The sequence below is a fragment of the Mus caroli genome, chromosome 16, assembly GCF_900094665.2.
Source record: "Mus caroli chromosome 16, CAROLI_EIJ_v1.1, whole genome shotgun sequence".
NCBI lineage: Eukaryota > Metazoa > Chordata > Mammalia > Rodentia > Muridae > Mus > Mus caroli.
The window spans coordinates 82,363,271-82,386,445 of record NC_034585.1 but is presented as its reverse complement, the minus strand read 5'-3'; positions in this window follow the sequence as shown (position 1 = coordinate 82,386,445).

The following is a 23,175-nucleotide window of genomic DNA, read 5'->3' as shown; positions in this document are numbered from 1 at the left end:
AAAAAAAAAAAAAAAAAAAAAAAAAAAAAAAGAGGATACTCACCCAAACCCTGAAATCCAGCATTTCCACTGAGAGTCAGTCACATAAACACTCATACAGCTGACCTTAGCTCTTCAAACCCTCCAGAGGTCAGTTGTTATCATAGTTCAAAGTCTTTACGAAAAATAATATTGATAAATTAACTATCTGACAGAGCTCAGGGCTTCCAGTAAACGAAGGCATACTTAGCAGACAATGTATTTCAAGAATTCAAAGGTTCCTTGCCCAGAGCTAAAGATAACCCAAGTTTTTCTTTTGGAAGACCAATTTTTAGCAGCTTAGACCCAATGTCTAGGCACATTATTTAAGAGTAGACACATTTTCAACACTGCAGCCAAAGACTCCATTAATGACTCCCACAGGAGAAACTCTACAGCCACACAGTACTGTTTGACAGAGGCTTCGAAGTCATTCAACAGAAAACTGATCCTGCCTATCTATTAATCAAATATAAATTGTTCTCAAAGTTATAGTTGGGAAACCATCTCACAATGGGGGAGGGACATTGACACATTTATTAAAAGATATACAGTCATCATAGATGATGAGCAAGATGTAAAAAGATCTTCCTGTCTCTCCTGACCGGGAATAAGAACATTTCCTCACGTTGTTTCTGTTTAAGGAGAAAATAATTTCTTGTCAAATTAAATAAACATAGACAAAACTCCAAGTTTAGGTTCAAACATGGAAATTTCCATTGGCCTGAGCAGAAGTTTTGAGCAACTTGGAACTGCTCTTTGCTGTGGGTGAAACATTTGGTGAATATATCCTTTCCAAAAGGACCTGATGAATCCCTATCCCTAGACTACATGAAGGAATACCAAAGGTTCTTAAAGACTATATAATTCCACTTTCTTCCTTTTCCTTATTCCAAGCACCCTTAAATAACTCTATATGAATATCTTTCTTAAACCTTCTGTGGAGAGCCGTGCCGCAAGCAATCACCATTATAAGATGGTGCTGGCCTCCGCTGTGCCTAACTAGTAAACAAGCCTTGTGCGCAAGTGCGAGAGTGAACTCACGCCTAGTCACTGCCCATCTCGGAGCGTAGTAATGGGGTGATGGGCGAGCAACGAATCAGGAGCTGACACGCCACATCAGGTGCTGAAACGCCATGGCTGAGGGCTACATAAGCGACCCCATTTTCCGGGGCCGGGGTCTTCCCTCCTGAAGAAGCAATAAAGCTTTTGCTGCAGAAGATTCCGTTGTCTGAGTGTGTTCTTGCCAGCAAGAACGATAGCTTGGGATAACCTTCTTGAAGAAAAAAAAAATGCATCCATGTAGCAAACCTGATAGACATTTTAAACAAAAATATATTTCTGCATAGACTAAAGGGAACAAGAAGCCTGAGACGCTTACTTTGCACCTTTAAGCATTGACGACACTGCTACCTCTTCCCAGGAGGAGTTAATATTTTAATATATTTTATGCAGTGTTTTACCTTTAGTTTCTTACCTTACATTTAGACTGTTAGGTATTGGATCATTTTGGTTGGAATGACTCCCAAACCAGAGAGAAAGATACTTGGCATCAATAAGACATTATAATTATTCATGTAGCAAGACTCTTGCTTGCATGGTACCAAGGTAGACTCCAACCTCTCTTAGGAGTCAGATTTCTGAGGATGGTTTGTGACTCAAAGAAGCTAAAATTCTGAAAGATTTTAATCTATGTTGTTCCTAGAAACACCCTTCCCTTTCAAGGCCACCTCCTGAAAGACTTGAGTGGAAGAAGAGACAATCCGCAGTTTAGGAGGGATGCGTATCCAACACATAAAGCAGAGCAGAATACAGCAAGCAGGATGCCTAGCCATCATTAGGATGCCATCCCATTTTGTTCTGTCCATGTGTTCCTTTGTTTGCTCTTGTTTGAGAAAAGGCCTCTCATTGGCCTGGCACTCCCCAAGTAGGCTTGCTGACCAGCTGTACCCAGGACCAGCCTGTCTCAACCTCACTGGAGCTAGAATTACAAGCAAATTCCTCATAGTCAGTTTTTTTCCACCATTGTCACTGCTGCTGCTCCTGCCATTGTTTAATGTGGCATTTCTAAGGACAGCCACCTAATAAGAAAGCCCAAATTGCCATTGCCCAAGATCCTGTTGTGTACTATATAGCACCATAGAGAAGGTCATACCTGGCTGTCTCAGCTTAGAAACTCCTTCTAGAAGGTTACATCACAAGCTTGTGTTTCCAAGTGAATGTGTGCATGGCATGTAAACTGAGACTATAGCGTCAAGGGGGATTCTTGCACAGGGTTATTTTTCTAGGTTCCCAAGAAGAGCAGCATTATCAGCAGGCTTACAAACACTATAGCTGGTTCCAACACAAAACGATTCTGAAGTTTAATTTAAATTTTACCCTCCTGGCTATTTGTGTTTGGGTTTCACTTCACTTGAAAACTAAAGTAGCTTGAATGGTTGTGGACGTGTGGTTAGGGCTTTTAATTTCCCAGCCTTCATGCACTACTGCTTACACGGCAGGAGAGCTTCCCCTTGACACGGAAGCCAAGTTGCTCAGTTGTTCATTGACATCTTTGGCCTAACAGCCACACAGTATTTTGTGTACAGATCCCACTGCCACAATCATCCAAACCAAATGCTGATGACATCTGGGTCTCTCCAAGCTATAGCAACTGCTCTTACATTCTATTAACTTCTCCCAGGACAGTGTACCAGATAGAAAGAGATTCTTTAGATATGGGGTCCCACCTTAAACATGGTAGAAGGGGTGCTAGAAAATTCTAAATCCTTCCATGCTTCTGAATATACTCTTTCTTTAACTGATGTTAGGGATCAACAATCCAAGAAAAAGAATATTCTTTATATAATAAGAAGGTCATTTTAAGCATCCTGAGATCTCACTTCCTCTTCTGTGAACTGGGGTTGTTATTATTATTATTAATCATTTTATTTGTTTACATTTCAAATGATATCTCCCTTCCCGGTTACCCCTCCACCAACCACCCCATCCCATCCCCCCTCTTCCCCATCTCCTTTGTCTTTATGAGGGTGCTCCTCCACCCATTCACCCACTCCTGCCTCACCCCTCTAGCATCCCCCTATGCTGAGGCATCAAGCCTCCCTCCCCTCCCATTGATGTCAGATAAGGCCATCCTCTGCTACATATATATTTGGAGCCATGGATTCCTCCATGTATACCCTTTGGTTGGTGGATTAGTCCCTGGGAGCACTAGGTGGTCCAGTTCATTGACATTGTTCTCCTTACAGGGTTGCAATCCCCATCAGCTCCTTCAGCCCTTCCCCTTGCTCTTCCATTTGAGTCCCCAGGTTCAGTCTGATGGTTGGCTGAAAGTCTCTTTGGAAGTTGCACTTTGCATTCACAAGGCAAAGATGTGATCAGTTTACCTGTGTGTGACTCAGCCTGGGGGCTGGCCATCAACCGGTCACTGACAGTGTTTCACTCATACTCTCTTTTGTCTCCAGGCTGTGATGTTTTGTTTTGATTTATTTTCTGATTAGCAGAGTACAAAGCCAACATGATGGATGAGAGAGGAAAGACCTAGTCCCCAAAGGCAGTATCTTCCAATGTGGCCATTCTGGCTGCTGCGCCTTATTAATTGGATCAAAAGTATGTGACATGTAAAAGCATCATAGATCATCCTATACTTCTGGGTTTTTAAGTGTGTTTAATTTCAGTATTTAATTTTAGAAAACCTTGTTGTTTGTTTGTGTTTGTTTTTGTTTTTGTTTTTTTGAGACAGGGTTTCTCTGTATATCACTGGCTGTCCTGGAACTCACTTTGTAGACCAGGCTGGCCTCNCCTCTGCCTCCCAAGTGCTGGGATTAAAGGCATGCACCGCCATCGCCCAGCTGTTTAGAGAACCTTTTAAGTGTGAAAACATCCATGGAGCTTCAAGGACCCCTATGAGAAGGTGCTTGGGAACCAATGATGAGCAGGGAGTTTATATTCTGTTGAGGGAAAACAAAGAGGAAGAAATGCACACATAATGGAAATATAAGAAAATAAAAGGATAAGGATAATGGGGGAAGGGGTTCAAGGTCAGGAATCAGAGTCTAACCAAAGACTGCAAGGCAGAGGGATAAACTCTTTAGTCTCTCAACTGCCATTCATTGCCCACCCCTGGGTCTGACTTAACATCCCTTGTAACTAACAGTAAAAGCTTCTGGAACGTATTAACTTAATAGGCCACTGGCCACCGTGCTATGTTAACATCCAATCTCAGCAATTTCTCTTACAGTCATTCAATGATATTAGGATAGATTAGATGAGATTAGGGGTAAGATCCTATATTTATAAAATAGGCCTCCAAATTGAGTACCATATTACCTCATCCTGTCCTCAAGATACCATCCCGGAATAAGCTATAAAATGTGACCTTAGCATTCTGGTAAGGGAACAGAAGACACAGCCCACTTGTCTATACATTTTTAACATGCTAAAAATGGTTGATACGCTCTACATGTTAGCATTTACCAATGATTGGAAATATCAAAAATATTTCATTACCTGTGCAAAATATATAAAAATGAGAATTTCGGTGTCCATAAAGTTTTATTAAAGTATAGATAGATTCATTTCTTCACATACTATTCATAACTGTGTGCTACCACAGCAGAGCCTATACACATTGCAGCAAAGGTTGCGTAACCTGCAAAGCCTGAGAGACCATCTTTCCCTCTACAGACTGAACCTTGCCCTAAGTAGCACAATTCTGAAAAAGGAAAAGAATAAAGATAATTTTAAAAGTTATAAAGGTAATTCTCATTGTATATATCAAGGGCTAGCAGCAAGTCCATTGGTCTTTCCCAGAAACTAGCATGGTCCTCTGTTTGTTTGAGAATGCTATGCACACATAAACTGTGTTTTTGACCAAATCCAGTCTCCATTCCCTCCATTCAAATTCACTCATTGTCACTCCCACCCCATTCTCTCCCAACATCGTGTGTTCGTTATTTTTTATTTTGGTTTTGTTTGCTTTTCTTAGCCCTCTCCATCCACTCAGTCCTGTATCATGTGCTTAGGATTGGAGGCTACACAGCCTCTTGGGGACCTGCATATCTGAAAAAATGTGCCTCTCCCCCAGAAGCCATCATCAGTTGCCAACAGTTTCTCAGTTAAGGCGGGGATACATGGTCACCTGCATTCCCCACACTAGAATTTTTGACTGGCTCAATCTTGCACAAGTCTTGTGCATGTTTGCACAACCAGTGTGAGGTCCTATGTGCACCTGTTCTCAAAATAGTTTCACTGTACTCTTGCAACAACAGCCTTTGGCTCTTACAGTATTTTTGCTCCCTCTCCCACAATGATCCTTGAGCCTTTGGAGGAGAGATGATATAGACGTCCCATTTAAGACTGAGCACTCTGAAGCTGACCAGTTACAGGTATGTCTGCTAATCACTACCCTCGGTCAGAAAGAAGCCTCTCTGTGGAGGGTTGAGAGATGACCAATCAATGAGTATAGCGCTAAGTCACTACAACTTGGTTTAACGCTATGTTGGTTTAGCAGAATAGTAGTAGGATGTTCTCACTGAGGGCCACAAGTTGTTGCCCCTAACCATGGTGCTAGGCATGAATTCTCTCTTGCAGAGCAGGCCCTAAATCCAATCAGAAAGTGGTTGGTTATTCCTGTAATATACATGCCATTCTTGCACCGGTGGGCATATCATGCCAGGACAGTTATTATTGTACTTTAAAGGGTCTGCATCTGGTAAATGTGCCCTCAAATAACACATTCCAAGGTGGAAGCAGGTTTTACAGTTACCAGTCAAAAGAAAATATAAATCAAGGCACTTTTCAAGGCATTGGTGAGAAATAACACAGAGATGTACTACAGAACAGAAGGGAAACCACCCACTGTCCGTCTCATATCTTAATCTGGTGGCATTCTCAGCTTGGTTGAGCACATGGTCTATTAAAGCACTCCAATAGGTTGTACTCAATAGTCACAATGATGTTAATGTCAGACACAGAAGTCAACAATGAAAGTTGAGAGGACTAAAGAGAGCCCAAAAGAGTTTGGCTCTATTTCTGTAACATTCCAATTCTCTGAAATCACTAAGTTTTAATCTATCAATCAGCCTTGGAGCATCTTCCCCATGTGTATAGCGGTTGTCCTGGGAACACCAGTTCAGGAAAGTCAGGTATGTATGTCTCCTAACACCGCCAGGAGGCTTTATTCTGCTTTATCTTTCAAACCGGGCTCTGGGTAAAGGATAAAAATAGCAATTGCCACCCCCTCTTCCCTACTTTGTCCCTGATGCCAACCGTAGTACCAGGCAGGCCCATAAAGAAAGTGGAAATTATGTTCCTTGCTGTTCCCTCCTCCTCTCCGACCTGCTGCTCCTACAGAGACATCCATAGTCTCCATCAACAGGGCCAGAAGCTGGTCAACATCAGTGTAACCAACCTGCCCTGCCCAGCTGATAGAAGCTGATGAACGGTCCTCAAGGCCATCTAGCCACAGTGGCAACAGCCTGAACTACACATGGCTAAGGAGATCTTCCTGGTCCAAGGGGCATATGTTGGGTTGGGAAGATTATTCTAGACTAGCTCAGTGACTCCTAAATAAAATCACTCTTGTTCCTGTCAAAGAAATGCAAAGGGAGCAATGTGGGCCACAGAAGACAACATGACCACAAAGGTATTGATGCAAAGGAGTCCAAAGCCAAGGAATGATCAGATACAGATGTAGATGCTGGAAAAGCAAGAAAGGGGAACTCTCAACGGTTCCAGCGTGAGCCAACATCTGGACTCCAGCTCAGGGAAACTGACTTGAGATTTCGACTTCCATAACTTTACCAGGAAACGCTAGCTGTGTTTCTTTTTCATATGAACTGAGCTTCATATCTGATTTAAAAGAAAAAGAAAACGATAACAAGACTTTGACTTCAACTCAAACTCCATCCTCTTTCCTTTGCAGAGGCTATTGCTTTAAGTTTGTCCATGCACAATCAAGCATTTTTTTGTCCTAGCTTATTGTCATATACTTTTTAAAATTTCTTTACTTATTCACCTTATATCCCATTCTGCACCCCCCCATTATCCCCTCTGACAATCCTTCACCTATTCTCTTTCCCTTCTGCTCTGAGTGGGTAGAGCCCCCTTGGATTTGTCCCCAACCTGGCACATCAAGTCTCTTTAAGGTTAGGCGTTTCCTCTCCCACTGAGGTCAGACAAGGCACTTCAGCTAGCAGAACATATCTCATGTACAGGCAACATGAAACCCTGAATCTCTGGAACCCACATGAAAACCAAGCTGCACATCTGCTACATACGTACAAGGAGGTCTAGGTCCCACAGTGTATGTTCTTTGGTTGATGCTTCAATCCCTTAGAGCACCAAGGGTCCAGGATAGTTGACTCTGTTGGTCTTCCTGTGAAATACCTATCTCCTAAGGGTCAAAATCTTTTCTCCTATTCTTCCATAAGAGTCCCCAAGCTCCAACCACTGTTTGGCTGTGGGTGTCTGCATCTATCTGAGTCAGCTGCTGGGTGGAGCCTCTCAGAGGACAGTCATGCTAGACCCCTGTCTACAAACATAACAGAATATTATTAATAGTGTCAGGAATTGGTGCTTATCCATACGATGGGCCTCAAGTTGGGTTGGTTATTAGTTGGCGGTTCCCTCAGTCTCTACTCCATCTCCCATGCCTGCATTTCTTGTGGAAAGGATAAATATGAGCAGGTTTTAACCCCCAAGTTTGTGACAACTAGGTATATAGTGTCCATACAAATGCATATTCTCTCTAGACTTAGGTGTTTTCAGATATAAAAAGGTAGCTTACAGTAGGACCTGCCAAGGTGGGTTTGAGAGTAGAAAACAACAACAACAATAAGGGAAAACAAATGAGGCCTTACTTTTTCAACAGACACCCAACATCAGTGACGAAAGTAAATAACTGTGCGTGTACTTTTTAAAAACCACTATCACACAGAAAGCCCTAGTGAGTAAAATAACAAAATTTTAAACAAAGAGAAGTCAGCACTGCTGGCTTCTTTCTGCCTCAGGCTCCAACACAGCTCTGTGGGGTACTTTTCATGATCCCAACTTTTACTTAAAACTTGGGCAATTGGCTTACCCTGCTGCTTTTTGTACTGATTTTTCCTGTTAAAAACTTACATTAAAATCATACTTACCTTGAAGACTGAGATTGGGGTACCCCTTTCATGTGGAGCCTAAAGCAGGTACTTCATTCCCTTTGTGACAGCCCCCGTAGAGTCCTATCCGTGTAAGAGGACAGGCCACACATACCATCTCAGCACACTCTCTTCTGCTCCTGCCCTCTTCTCTCAAGAACGGCTAAGAAGAGCAACCTTCCAGACAGATGGCAGAGACGAAGAATGAATAGTGGTCAGCTTTATTTCTCCCCACTTCCAGCAACGGTGCCTTTAGATTTAACAAACACACAGACACTTGGCACCTCCATAGGTGGTTTGCCCATCATACTATTTGCCTCCATTTTACACAGAATGAAAATGGAATTAAGGGACTAAGACCTGAGAGAGATAAAGAAATTCAGTTGCTAAATGAGAACTTGGGGCTGGTTTCCATTGTGTCTACAAACCCTTCCCACAGGACAGTTCGCCCCTTCCTAGAAGAATGCTTCTTTACTCTCCCTCAGCTAGCCGCTTGCCCGAGGACCTGGCTCTTTTCATTTGCACGGGGCTCTACAACAAAGCTGTACATTCTCCCAAAGATAAACCAGCTTGCTTTCAGCCCAGTAACTCTTCTCACTCATTCAGCTCGTCACCTCAGCCCATCTTACCAGACTCAGAACTGCAACAATACAAAATCCCTGGGCACCATGAGTTGCATTTCTCCATGAGTTGCCCCTGCCTTTCACCTTTCCAGGTTCAGCCAGTCCATGTTTGATATACAGCTTTATTTCTTCCCATTTCCTGCAACAGTGCCCTCAGATTTAACATAAGCACAGACACTTTGGCACCTTCATCGTGAAAAATAATGAGAAATTCCCAACATTCCCAGTGGCTGTCTGTTCTACATTCTGCAAATGTGCAGCCTTGGTGTCAGAAGCCTAGCTCATCTTGAATACAAATAACTTCTAGCGTGGCACTTCGGAGACTCTCACAGACTTCTCCAGTCCCACTTGGCACTTGTGACTCCTTCCCCATGGCCACAGTCAGCTCTAGCTACACTTCAAAGATTTCTTTTCAGAGCAACAGGACCACATTCTGAGCACTGGCTCTTTCTAAGATAGGAAGGACTGCCTTCTGTGGACTCGCAACGATGATCTGTAGGAGAATAGTCAGACCTGAAGCCTGAAGCCACGGAAACTGTCCCGTAGCGCTGTCCACTGCCACTGCCCAAAGTGCCACAGAAGACGCTTTCTACATATTGCCCCTTCATAATATCTTGAAGAAAATAATAAGAGTCAATAAAAAAATCACTTGGGAATTTGTATGTGTGTTCTCTTATCTCCCACAGAAGATATGCTGAGTCTCAGCTACCATTTTTCAAGCCTTACTCAGGGAATGGCTAAAATATAATCTCAGAATGTCTTTTCTCCTCAACAGCCCATACCTATGGATATTTCTTTGCTGTAGACAAGACTTCCTTTTGCTGATATATTAAGGAGACATGAGCAGAAGAGGACTCAGTCTCTAGCAGCCAATCCACTCAACAACTTTACATTGTGGGGAAGCGGTGCATGTTCACTGTGTGTATATAAGTTTATGCAAGAACATGTGTATGGGCATGTGGACACCAGAATTCAAGCTCAGCTCTCTAACTGGGACCTGGGGCTCACTGCTTAGGCTAAGGCTAGATGGCTGGTGTGCCCCGGGGATTAACCTGTCTCGACTTCAACAGTCCTCCAATAACTTGCCATCACACTTGGCATTTTATGTGAGATCTTGGAAGTAAAATAAGGTCCCCATGCTTGCATGGCAAATGTTTACTCGCCAAACCATCTCCCCAGCCCCTCAAGGGCTTTCTTGATGGCATCTGTGACCGGTCACACATGTCCTGCTTCAGCTTCAGCAGCTCAGACTATCTATAACTTGCCATGGCTGGCTGGGAGAGAGGAGCTCTGTTATGGTCACTGTGGCCCATTTGTCTCCCTACAAATTTCATCACCCTTCTTCTAGGAGCATCTGGGCCCAGTGGGTGTCTTTCTCTCTCTGATTCCACAAACATAAGTGAGATTCTACATATTTTTCACAACTCTTTCCCAAAAGCATTGTTTCAGGCACTATTACCATCACTCAATGTTTGGTCTCTCACCTTTCCCCAAGATGGGGAAAGGAACACCTATATTTATTTTTCCTGTTAGCAGCAAGGGTTTCATCCAGCTCTCAACTCCTAGGCACTCCAGTCTTTCGTGATACATGTAGCAGACTGGACAGATGCCTGTAATTTTCCTTCCCTTCCCAGTAGCGTTCTTCTTGTGAGGTATCTTATTGGCTCATCCTATCAGAATAGATGCTGACTTTCCACTCCTTAAATCCAAGATGCTATTATATCTTTCTTTGGCCAATGAAAGGGATGCTGTGGCAACTCAGGAACCTGCAGGGGAGACAGGTGATTGACAGATGTGGGGAGGCTCACTGCTAAGGTGTGACGAAATCAAGGCCAGAATGCATAATGATGGAGACTCAAGGATATCTTCTGCACCCCACATCTATCAGCCAGTCCCTAGACATGGACAGAGGCTATGCATCCCTCTATAACTTGACTTCCAAGCCAGAGTCTGCCATAGCCGCAGTCATCTAGGTTGATTCTGATCAGCAGAGCTCAGGCAACAGTAAACGATGTTTGTGTTAGCCAGGAAATTCTGGAGAAGTTTGTCATGCGGCAAAGGCTAGCTGAAAGTGTTTTCTCATAACATTTTCTCCGCCTCAGTTCCTCTGCATTTCTCTAAGGTTCAGACTTTTGAAACGCTTACTAGCTCTTCTCTCCCCTTAGGCAGTTCGCCAGGGTCCAAGGATATGATTGAATTAGAGGCAGTAGTCAGAAAAAGGAAATAAGAAGAGAAAAAAGTAAACTAACAAAACTGATATTATGTCCCTAAATATTTCCCTAAATGCACTCATCTGCCAGGGACGTGAGCCCACAGAAAGCTTGTCAATTTCAAGTCATCACAGTTTACTTCTGGACTCAAAATCATCTATACATTTTAATTCCCTTCTAACACATGTAAATATTCATGCAACCTGTCACAGCCCAGCCCCAAACCTCGGTTAAATTTGGAAAGTTGCTCTTCCTCAGGTATTTCCAAGGAATATTGATTCTGGCTGAGATAATCTAAAATGTGCTTCTAGGTTGATACTGCCAGAAAGTGAGATTAATTTCCCAAGGTGTCCTATAGCATACCCTCCAAAGACACACAAAAACACATGAACACACACATATACACCATACTTACCTATATGTATATATGTATACATATATGTATGTATTAACATGTATATGTATATACATTTATATATACTTAATACATTTATGTAGACATATAACTATGACATATGCATGTATATATACACATTTGAACAAATATATATAGTTACATGAACATATACCAAACATGTGCACATACATGAACACAAACCTCATATATAAACGAGAATGTGCATTTCCAAATGAATAGCTGTTCACTCTGGTTGTAAGCCATCACAGCGTGAGGATTTACAACAATGTTGAGCTGAAAACCACTTACTTAAGGAGTGTCCCTAGTAAGTTTCTTTAAGCTTGGCTATATTCTTCATGTTCTTGAAGGACACAAAAAGGTTCCGAAAGCAGCCTTGCAAACTTCCAGGGCATTACCTCCTTACAGCGAATGCTAGATCTCAGCCATGCGATTTAACCTCTTCTGAGTATGCGTCCTTCACTGCAACTTACTACTTCATTTTGAAACTCACCTGCCCACCCCCCATACCCACTGCTAAGACTACCACCCCCTGTAGGAAGTAAATAAGTTTACTGGGGGAAGGCAGCTATTAAAATCCTCTTTCCATATGCAGACCGTAGAGAAATCTCCACTTTCAGGAGCGAACAGCGGCACCTGAATTCCACAAGTCCAAATGCTAGGATTTTCTCCACAAGTCACAGGTAACAAATAGTTCTTGGCTTGAAAAGATATGTCATCCATTCTCAGATTTCCTCAAAGAAGGCGTTCACCTCTGTGAGTTGTGGATTTTTACCTCGATGAATGAAAATCACTAGCAATGTCCACCCTAAAAGGTTGGTTTTGTGTCTACAGAATCAGGAAGACTCCTCTCCCTCTGCCTACACCACTATGGGGTGGATAGTTTCAGAATCAACTATAAAATAAACTTGTTTCTGCCTAGATCACAGAAGGGTCGTTTTGCCTTTGAGCTACATATTAATTATATTATTCTCTTGTTTAATAAATCTATCTCACATGTAGAATGTTGTCAACATGGGTCTGCTCCTAAAGGAGACAACTCGACCTTAAAGTAGCTTTGTGAAGCTCAAAAGTATTGGCTGCAAAGTCACATGAAGGTGTTGCGGGACATACACAGGACACTGACGTTACAGCAGTGCAGCCATTTAACCACTTCATAAGATGGCCTTTTCCCTTTCAAAAGGACAGAAAGAGGACGGCCAATCTCTGGACGTTTTCCTAGTTTCTGGTCTCTTCAGAAAATAATACCTCACACTTTTTCCCTACTCCCTACTCCCAACCCTCAGTAAGTGTTGGTGCGTCATGGCCCCTGCTATGGCAAATTGCTACTTGAAAAAAAAGTTATTTTCAATTTTAGACAGTCCTCACAAAGAAAGAGGGCACAGGTCCACGCCAGACGCCTTCTGGAGCACTGTGCCCATTTAGGAGAAAAGGAACCAGCTGGTGTCCTGAAGAAAATACTCTTTGGTGGTGCTGGCTGTCAGATTGCAAAGTAAAAATAAAGATTTATATAAATAGACATACTAAATGACTAACAAAGAAAGCCTAAATGCGAGATATGTCAAGGACTTGGGAAATGCCCAAACCTCTCCTTTTTAGCACACTGAAAAGGCTATTATGAACATCAAGTCTAATTTTACTGTTACCATGTGCTTAAAAAATGGTCGCATTGTCTAACTTATCCACTATTTTCTACTTTGAAGGCATTAAATCAAGGGAATATCTACTTCTCCCCTCACATAAAGAGCTATTTATCTGAGGTTTTGAATATGATGTATTCATATAGCATCTCTATGTTACTAAATATGACTCCAGGTTAAACAAATATAGTGCTAAGGAAAAGATGAATTGGTATTCGACAGGAAGAGGGTACAAAAGGCTATCAAGCTAAACCCTCTGAAGAAACATGGATTTGATGCAGCAGAGATGAACAGGAGCATTCTTACTACAAATGATAAGTCAAGCAAACATACTCCTGTCCTGTGCCAACAGAAATTTCTCAGAAAAACAAAAGGGGAAAGGGAAAGAAGAATTTGAACGGAGAGCCATGTTTATTTGTGAACAATTAAGACCCAAAGAACACTTACATCCGTACTGGAAAATTTGATGCTATGATGAAATATAAACATTTTGTGGAAAACATAGAGTTTTGTTTAAATGCCATCCTGGACACATTGAGTATCTCAAGCTACCTGCCAGGGGTCTCGGGAAACACACACAGTTAGTCCTGGTTTTGTATCTGATGGTACCAAAGTAAACTAAATAGTTCTGTGCCTTAACATGAAGCTAATTTCTTACTATTTTTTTCCCAAAGTTAAATTTGTCCTGAAGCCACCTTCCTACTTAGGTTGATCTAAAGGCTTTTATTTATGTAGTGGACTGTGGTCTAACTTGTATATATGCAGAATGTACCCTACTCTTGAAAAAAAAAAATAACTTAAGCCCCATCTAATTGCAAGCACCAGCTGTTTATATTTACATAAAACAGACACAACTTTAAGCAACTGGATTGGCTCTCCTCTATTTCCTATTTTTTGCATATCACTTTCTTTCCTCTAAGTGTAAATATAACTGTCCCATGTTAGTCAATGGAGCTTTCTGAATCATCTTAGGTGCAAATTCGAGCTGGATTCTAGAACTGCAATTAAACCCATAAAGTTTTTTCATAGTATGTTTGTTTTAGTTTTGTCTTTTAGCAAAGGCCTTCTTGGAAAAGTTCCCATGATAGTCTATAAAACCTCCTGTTCCATAGTGAGCCAGACGTGCTCCATCCCTTGTGACATCATCTCCTGCCTATCTAGAGCAAGAGGTAGAATTAGTAGCTTGGCAGGCAACCTTTTCTGGTATGGTTATGTCAGGTAAGCCACACACACAAAATGGTTGAAATTGGATTATTACTGTTTTATCTTCTCTCCATTTCCTAAATTCACCTCTGGTCAGCAGTACAATAAGAGCCAGAATACAGTACCAGGCCAGCTGTTCAGCCTGAAAATGAAAATGTACCATAATCCCTTCTCATGACATCTTGGTATGGGCATTTTTATTCCTCCTCCAATTTACCTGTACTGGCTGTCCCTTGACAGTTGAAATAATTTCTAACCATGATGGCAGAGAACTACTGTGGAACTCAAACTCACTGTCCATTGACCTGTCTTTTCTTCTGTCACACCATAAATACTTTAAAGCTTCATAGCTCTGTCTATAATTGTTTGGGCCTAGGAATACACAGTTAAGGAATACACTCTTGCCCTGGAGTAGCTCAATACCAAGAGAAGGAGACATGCCGTACTTAAGGTACTACAGCAACAACCTACATAATGGAGACGAGGTTTCTGGGGATCACTTTCAAAGCCTGCAAAAGATTCCAGAGGTGACCCCCAAAGACAGAGACTACATGTATCCAAACCTCCATGGTTATAGTTACCCTTCTGCTCAGCTCTACCCTCTACTCTCCCTTTCCAATTGGGTTCAGCCTCCTACCTTCTAAAGTAAAACTGAGACATGCAACGGTCCAGAGTTACCCAGAAAAGCCTTGTCTGCTGCCTACTGTCCCCTACACAGCTCCCAGGCATCATTCTTATTCCCAAGAACTTTTCCTTTGATCTGTAAAGGTCTCTTCACTTCCTACTACTTAAAAAGCAAGTCCTAAACACAACTAACTACCTTAGGAGTAGAACAGAGACAGTATCTGTGAGAAGCCCATCTGGCCTGGACAACTAGCCATGGGTGCATGCAACCGTCTGACCTCCTTTCCTTCTCTATGAACAGGGGTCACTGACATGCAACCAAGCCAATTTCTCAAGTCCCCAGGGGAAAATGTTTTTCTGAACCCCACCAACAACCTCTCTTAGGACTTACTGACCTTTTGCTCTCGTTTCCTATAAAGTGACAGCAGGGTTAAAATAAGAATGCTGTGCTGGTATTTTCTATTTTTTTCAATTGAATGATCCAATGACTTCTTTGTCTCCTTCCTGCTTGAAAAGGGGAGTAGGAAATAAAGCCAGAAGCTTAAGTGTCACAGCTCACAGCAGGGATAGAGGAACGGATCCTTCAGAAGAGAAGATGCTAAAAACATAAAATGGGGCAGAGCACAATAGTCCAAGTCAGGACTGAGTGCCCACGGTGGGTGTTTACACCACTGCAGAAGGTTTTCCCATGGGCACTGTCTCCTCCCTATGGCCTTGAGAAGCATCCCACAGTGGCAAAACTTGCTAGTGAGCCATAAACTCCAAGTACTTCCTCTTATTATCAGCCCAAGGTGCACAGTAACCTTACGTATTTCCTTCTCATGTCCCACACCAATTCATTAGCACATTGGCCTGCAGGAATCTGCACCTCTGTTAGATCATGTACTGCTATTTTTTTTCTAAAAACTGTTTTCTGTTTTCCTTTGACATTACTGTTCCCTCCCCTAACCTTCCAGAGCTCCTGACATTTAGGCTGTGATCATATCTCACAACAGTTCCTAGAGGTTGTTTTCTAATGAGGCAATCTGTAGCTTCAGGCTTCAAATGAACAATATTCATACAGGTTTCCCCATAGTTTATGGAGACAGATCTTTTAGCTTTTTAGAAGTTTCAGAGTAGACCTTCCTAGGTTCCTGCAGTATGGAAGAAGATTTACTAATGTCAATAGCAAAATGATAATAGTTCTTAATTCCCATCAGCTTAATGGTAACATCAAGACACTATAAATCTCTCTTGGCTATTTTGGGTATTTCTTATGTAACTGAGATGGAGTCTGCTCTTGACTTTTCTTTCAGTCGTGTACACATATTATTAACGACAAGTGTAGATAAAAATCTTGAAAATGGACTGGCGCCCTGGCTTCAAGGCCTGCTGAAAGAGCAGAAGGTATAGGTCTAGTCTGTTTCACATCTCATTAATATTTATCTCACCTAGTAACCATTCTGGGGTTCCATATTGCCTAAATGATCCTACCCTAGGATGATAGTGCCCATCACCCCAGAGTTGTTGTTCTGCTTATGCTCATGTTCACTCACACACACACACACACACACACACACACACACACACAAGGCCTTGTTTTAATTTGACATTGACCATGATCAAAAGCAACTTCGGGAAAGAGAGGTTTCTTTCGGCTCACACTTTCAGCTTTCAATCCATCACTGAGGGAAGTCAGGCAGGAACTGAGGAAAGAACTAGAGTAGAAACCATGGGTGAACACTGCTTGCTCACTGGTTGGTTCATGCATATCTAGCTTTCAGACCACCTGCCTAGGGTTAGTGCTGCCCACAGTGGGCAAGGCCCACCTGTAACAATTAGCAAGCAAGGCAATGGCCATGGCCATGGTCAGAGTCCAATCTGACCCAGGCAATTCTTCAACTAAGGTTCCCTCTTTCACAGTGACTCTTGCTGATGTCAGTTGACAATAAGAATCAAGCAGGATAGGCCTTGAGATTCTTAGTTAACCTACTCTAGTCTCTTTTTAAGGTGAGCAATTGACTCTGTCACAGTTTTGGAAAAGGAATGGGACAAATATATACTACCCATCTCTTGCATATTCCTATATTCTTTGTTTTATTTTCCAAATGTGTTTTCCATTACAGTGGAATTAATGGTGTGATAGTTAGCATCATGGTCTACTTGCCACAACCTAGAATCTCCTCAGAAAAGAGTATTGATGAAGGAGTATCTAGATCAAGTAGATCCGCAGGCATACCTGTGAGAGGTTTTCTTAACTATATTAATTAAGGCAGAATGTGAGTGGCACCTTCCCTGAGTTTGGTCCCTGGCCTATTTAGGAGTTGAGACAGCTGACAGAGCACTATGCTAAGTGTGCATGCATATTCTCATATATTGTCTGTGTTCTTGACTGTGAAGTAGTATGACTAGCTGCTTCAGGTTCATGACTCCTTGGCTTGTCTGCACCAATCTGAAACTGTGATAAAATAAACCCTTTCTCCTAAAGTTGCTTTTGTCTGGATGTTTTATCATAGTAACAAGAACAAAACTACCACAACTTGTATCCGACAAAAAGATGCACCCCAAGTTGTAACCTTTATACTGCATAATATGATTGTAGTGGTTTGAATATGTTTGACCCATGGGAAATAGCAGTATTAGAAGGTGTGGCCTTGGAGGAAGTGTGTCACCACTCTTTGGGGCATCTCTGTGGTCAACCTCTGCCCAGTGTGGAAAAGAGTCTCCTCTCCTGGCCATCTTCAGATAAAGATGTAGAAATCTCAGCTCCTCCAGCACCATGTCTGACTGCACATGGCCTTGCTTCCTGCTGTGTTGATAATGGTCTAAACCTCTGAAACTGTAAACTAGCCCCAATTAAACGCTGTCTTTTATAAAATGTCATGGTGTCTCTTCACAGCAATGAAACCCTAACTAAGACAATGACCTCATTTGGAAATATCTCCTCTGTTGCTCTCTGAAAATCTAATTGGGTTTACGATCTTAGAAGGAAAATACCTTGGGTTCAGAATGGATTCTAAACTCCATGACTGTAGTTATTTTAGGAGAAGGAGAGGAGGAGGGAGTAACTTTGGATATGAAAGGGAGAAGGCATTATGCAGGTGATGGTAAACATTAGATCTTACTATAAGTAAGAAACACCAAAAGCCATCAGAAGCTAGAAGACAAGAAGGCCTCTTCCCTCTTGTCCCTGGAGGGTTGTGGTATTGAAGAGACCTTGGTTTAAGACTTCTGGTCTCCAGAACCATGAGGAAACACATTTCTGTTTTCTTAAACCATCAAACTTGTGGTAACTTTTGGCAGTTCTGGGAAATCAATGAAGCCTCATCTAATCCAGAAACCACAACCCTTTTCTCCATTGATCCTACCAAACAAATATTCAGACAAATAGAAATTAGGAGAACAAGAATGCCCTAACTCCTCAATGGAATGAATCCTAACAATGTGAGTCAGGAAAGAGCTAATGTTTACTGAGAACCAATTTGTTGGCATTTATTGAGTTCAAACACCGTATGTCCTGAGTTCCTTTCCAATAAATTTATAGGTAATAGTTAGAAATAACATAATTTTATTTAAAGTTAAGGGACTTATTCTCTGTCCCACATAGAGCCCAGCTCACTCTCCCTCCCTGTCAACTTAGCAAAAGAATCTTCCACAGTGAAGAACAGTAAGATTCATGTTTCTGGTTTCTGTCTAAATGATCAACATGAAGACTACTAGGTCTTTCCATACCACCTTGATTGGCATTCCATTGGGTACCAAGCCTCTGTCCCTAGACCCTGCTCAGAAGAAAAGATAGATTTGAATTCTTCCTATCATGAAAATTTCAAACAGCACTCTCCCCTTTTTTACCACATCCTTCCTCCAGCCAGGATGCTTTGTCCCAACTTATAAGACAATCTTCTTAAGACAGGAGTTTGCTTTAGAGGCTATGTTTTCAAAGCATAAATTTGGCTTTCGGAGGACCTATATAAAGTTCAAGCTTCATAATTCAATATGCTTCTTATTGACTCCTTAGGTGAGGTCACAGATACAGTATGAGAACACACTGAACTGAGCTAGCAAATCTAAATAAGGACTGGAGAGGGTGAAAGAGGACAGAAGTCCAGAAAGGAGATGATGAGAGAATCCTCTAATTTAAAATCAAGAAATGTGACTAAGCAGACACAGACGCAAGCTCCCTTGGTTTCTCTAATGTTCTCATAGCTCATCCTAACTATTCAGAACCCCAGCTGGAGATAAAGCTCACTCCCACGATCTAAGAAGCAGTGCACACAGCCTCCAAGGGCAAGTTGGATGCTCGGAGTGTATTTCAGAGACCAACCATCCAAACCAAGGTGGCTGCTTCAGCATAGTTTGTAACACCAATACAATGTTCCATAGAGCATCACCAGCCTAGCATTTTCTGAGTGGTAATGGGTGAGTAGACAAAGAGTCCCCTGAGAATCTCCATTATACATGTAGAGCCATTACACTGCTATAGTTGGGTATTCTGTATGAAATTAGTGCCTCTCCCATTATACCAAAAGCATCTCTAACATCTCTTATATGGACAGGTACAGAAGGTCACCTTGAATCATTCTGAAAAGAATGATTGAGTTCCCTTTGGGTTTCCTGGATGAATGAGTGACAGGTTACATTAGAACAAATTTCCCCTAAAACTGACAAGAGAGACCTCAAGCTAAACTTAATGTATGTAAACTATATTCTTTCCCAGTAATTGAACTTTAAAATATAGCAGTGCTGCTACGAAGATGTGAAACTTCACAGACATTCCCAGAATTTCTGGGCAGGCATAGGAAAGAGGGATTAGTCCTGATGACACACTCTGAGGTGAGCCACATGGGAGTCACTGATAGAGTAGGGTATGGTTCCTGATGTCACCAATGTGTACCAGTGTGCTTTGTGCAGTTGTAAAGCAAAATGAGATGGGGTGGGGAGAAAGAAAGAAAATCATGATCAAGATCTCAGAAACTAAAAATGAGACACTGTTACTCTAATTCAAAACCATTTTTATGAGAACTATGTACTTGAGCTGCGAACTCTGACCAGCCCCTTCAGGTGCACAGAAAATTTCTAATTGAAATTTGAATGCTACCTTTTACAGGTAAAGGATTTCTCAACAGCCAGATAACAAGTGACTGTGGCAGATGGCTGTTGCTGATTCCCAGTTTTCCTGGTTCCAGTCTCTGCTCCGTATTTTCAACAGGCACACACAACTTCACACAAACTCTACAGGTGTCCCTGGATAGTCATGATTGACTACATAGGCCCTAAACAGGGTATCTTTGCTGCAGAAAGGGGGAAGACATCTTCGTTTATTATTAAGTTTGTTTGTGGTAGTGGGTGGATGGATAGATGGGTATGTGGTGTGTGTGTGTGTGTGTATGTGTGTGTGTGTGTGGTATGTGTGTGTGTAGAAGCCAATGATCAATATGGATGGTCTTCTTCTTCCTTCACTCTCCACTTTATTTTTGAAACAGTATCACTCACAGAATCTGGATCTTGACAATTTGATTCAGCTGGTCTTTGTGACCAGCAAGTTCTCAGAACCCTCCATCCATTGTCCCTTGGTGCTGGGATTCCAGGGAAACTACTATGGGTTTGAGGTATGAACAGCAAGTACTTTGGCCACTGATAAATCTCCCTTGCCTCTGTCTTCTTATCACAATCCTTTATGAATGGACTTTTGAAGATATCCTTTATCTGTTCCTCTGATAATATCAATCATGTTCTATTTTTCTTTTCAATATGTGTTTTTTTTTTAAATAACTCAGTATTTTCCCCGAGGAGAAGGGGAGGAAGAGTGGATGGGGAGTATGAAAGGAGAAGGGGAAGGGCTGGAGGAGAGGAGGGAGGGAGGGGTTGGGAAAATAGGAGGGAGGGGAAGCTGCAAGTGAGATGTAAAGTAAATAAATTACTTAATAAAAAGAATAGCTCAGGATTGATGAAGAATGACACCGGGATGTGACTGTTCTCCAACAGCCAGACTGTCAGAAATGACCACATTTCAGCTGAAAGTAAGATTACAAAATCATAGCCTGAAAACAGCTTTTATAGTCAGTATCCAAATCTAATGCCCACCATGTGGTACCTTCTGCTGAAGCTCCTGAAAGGAGCTATGCTCCATCAATCTGCATTTGGAGACCCTCTACCATAGCCACAATTATGTGCTATTGAGCATTTCATTGGATTTACAAGAGCTAAGTGGAGAATCTCCGCTATAATGGGAAAGCCTGATAAAATAACTGTCAGTGAAAACAAGGGCAAGCTCCAGGAGCGGAAGGAGCAGGAACGACTTTACAGAAGCTCCATCTCCTGAAATGTCTGTCCCTTCCAGATCTCTCTCCTCGGTTTTCATTCATCTAGTCTGAGCTCAACATTTGCCAGACACTGGGGGCTTTGGCAATGAAACAAGCCAGATTTCTGCACTTTGGGGAACTTGAAATCTATTTGGGGAAGGAAGACTAGCACAGGATGCAGGTCTCAAAACCTACCGGTGCCTATAGTTAAGGGATAACTCTTGCAGATTTAAAATGCCTTAAAATATCATCAAAAGGGAGTTCAATGGGTAAACCTATCTCAGCTTCAAGGAGTCAGGGATGTATGGGGAGCTCCCTTGACAGGCAGACAACACAAAGGAAGGCAGACTTTGACTCTCACATTATTCTGTGGTAGGGAGAAGAATGGGAGGGGAGGAAAAATGGAAGGGGGAAGGGAAACTATGGAGAGAATGGGAAGAGAAAGGGACAAAGAGGGAAAGAGATAAAGAGATAGAGAAAGAGGTTGGGAGAAAATGATGGGGAAAGAGAATTGAAGAGAAAGACAGGGACAAAGGGGAGAGGTCGGGGAGGGGAAAAGATGACAGAGAGAGAAGAAAGAAGTGGAAAAGAAAGGGAGAAAGAGAGACAGAGGGGGGAAGAGAGAGAGGAAGAGAGAAATTAGGATTTACTTGACTTAAGCGTGCTATGAGGGGTTCCAATTTAGATCTTTGGAAGCCTTCCAGAATGTAAGTTTACGAGCAGCTATCTCTTGCACATTTAAAAGACAAAGAGGATCACAAATCTACAGTCAGAAAGAGCAACCCTGGCCAAGGAAGGGCATGCAGCTCCACTCTCTTTTATAGCCTGGGACATAAAAGACACACTGTTAGCTGAGATTTGCTCACTCCGTGATCATTTTCACATATATTACCTTCATGTTTTAAGGTGTTGTCGTAGCTGTTATTTTACTTCAGATACTAAAGTTTCCATTTTTATCACCACTTACAAACAAAAAGCATAAAAAGGAATTGTGTGGCCTAAGCAAGAGCATTACTAGTCAGAGGCATTGGGTCTCCCAACAGAGGGCCAAGCATTCAATTCACTACACATTATTTTGCTTGCAATCTTTTATTTCCTTATTTTTTTGTCCCAAATGAACATTATTATTTCAACATTAATGAAACAGAAAAAAAGATATCAACATTATGTTACCACGCAGATAGCCTTGTTCTCGGGTTTCCACTGCTTGACCTAAAACTCACTTCAAATGGCTCTCCATGACACACTCCCTTAACCTGCCACTCAGATCATACAGTTACTGAATTATTGCTTCATAGCAGGATTCATTTTAAGTTCTAAAGATAAAAGTGTCCGTTCCCTGGGAACTCATGGGTCACCTCTCCCCAATCTTCTACAAATGCAATCTGCTTCAGACCTTCCCTCTGCTTCTTCTCTTTGAAATATAATCCCAAATCAATCCCTCTCCCTCCCTCTCTCCCTCTCCTCCCTCCTCCATCTCTCCATCTCCCTCTCCCTCTCCCCCTCTCCCCTCTCCCCTCTCCCTCTTCCCCCCCTCCCCTCCCCCTTCTCTTCTCTCCCCTCCCCCTCCCCCTTCCCTCCTTCCCCCCCCCCCTCCCTCCCTCTCCCTCGCGTATTTTTTAACCAGCTGTGTATCTCTGTATTAACCATCATCCACAACAGAGAAGAACTTCTCTGATGAAGACTGATAGCTACATAAATCTATGGGTATCAAGGAAAGCATTTCAAAGGAAATTTAACAAAGTAATAAAACTAGATAGTCCTATAAGATCTATATGTTCCCCAGCTACAGGTTCTTCTACAGTTTGCAGTGGTGGGCATGAGTTTCCCATGTGGAAACAACCTTAAACCCAGTAAGAAAGTGGTCAGCTACCCCTATAACATTCATACTACTATTTCACCAGGGGGAACATCTTACCAGGCTGGAAGACCGAACTTCTTGTTCTATCTCTCTCTCCTGCACCCATACTTCAAGTTCCACTCAATATTCCAGGGCCTAGTTACCCATAGGAGCCCAGAC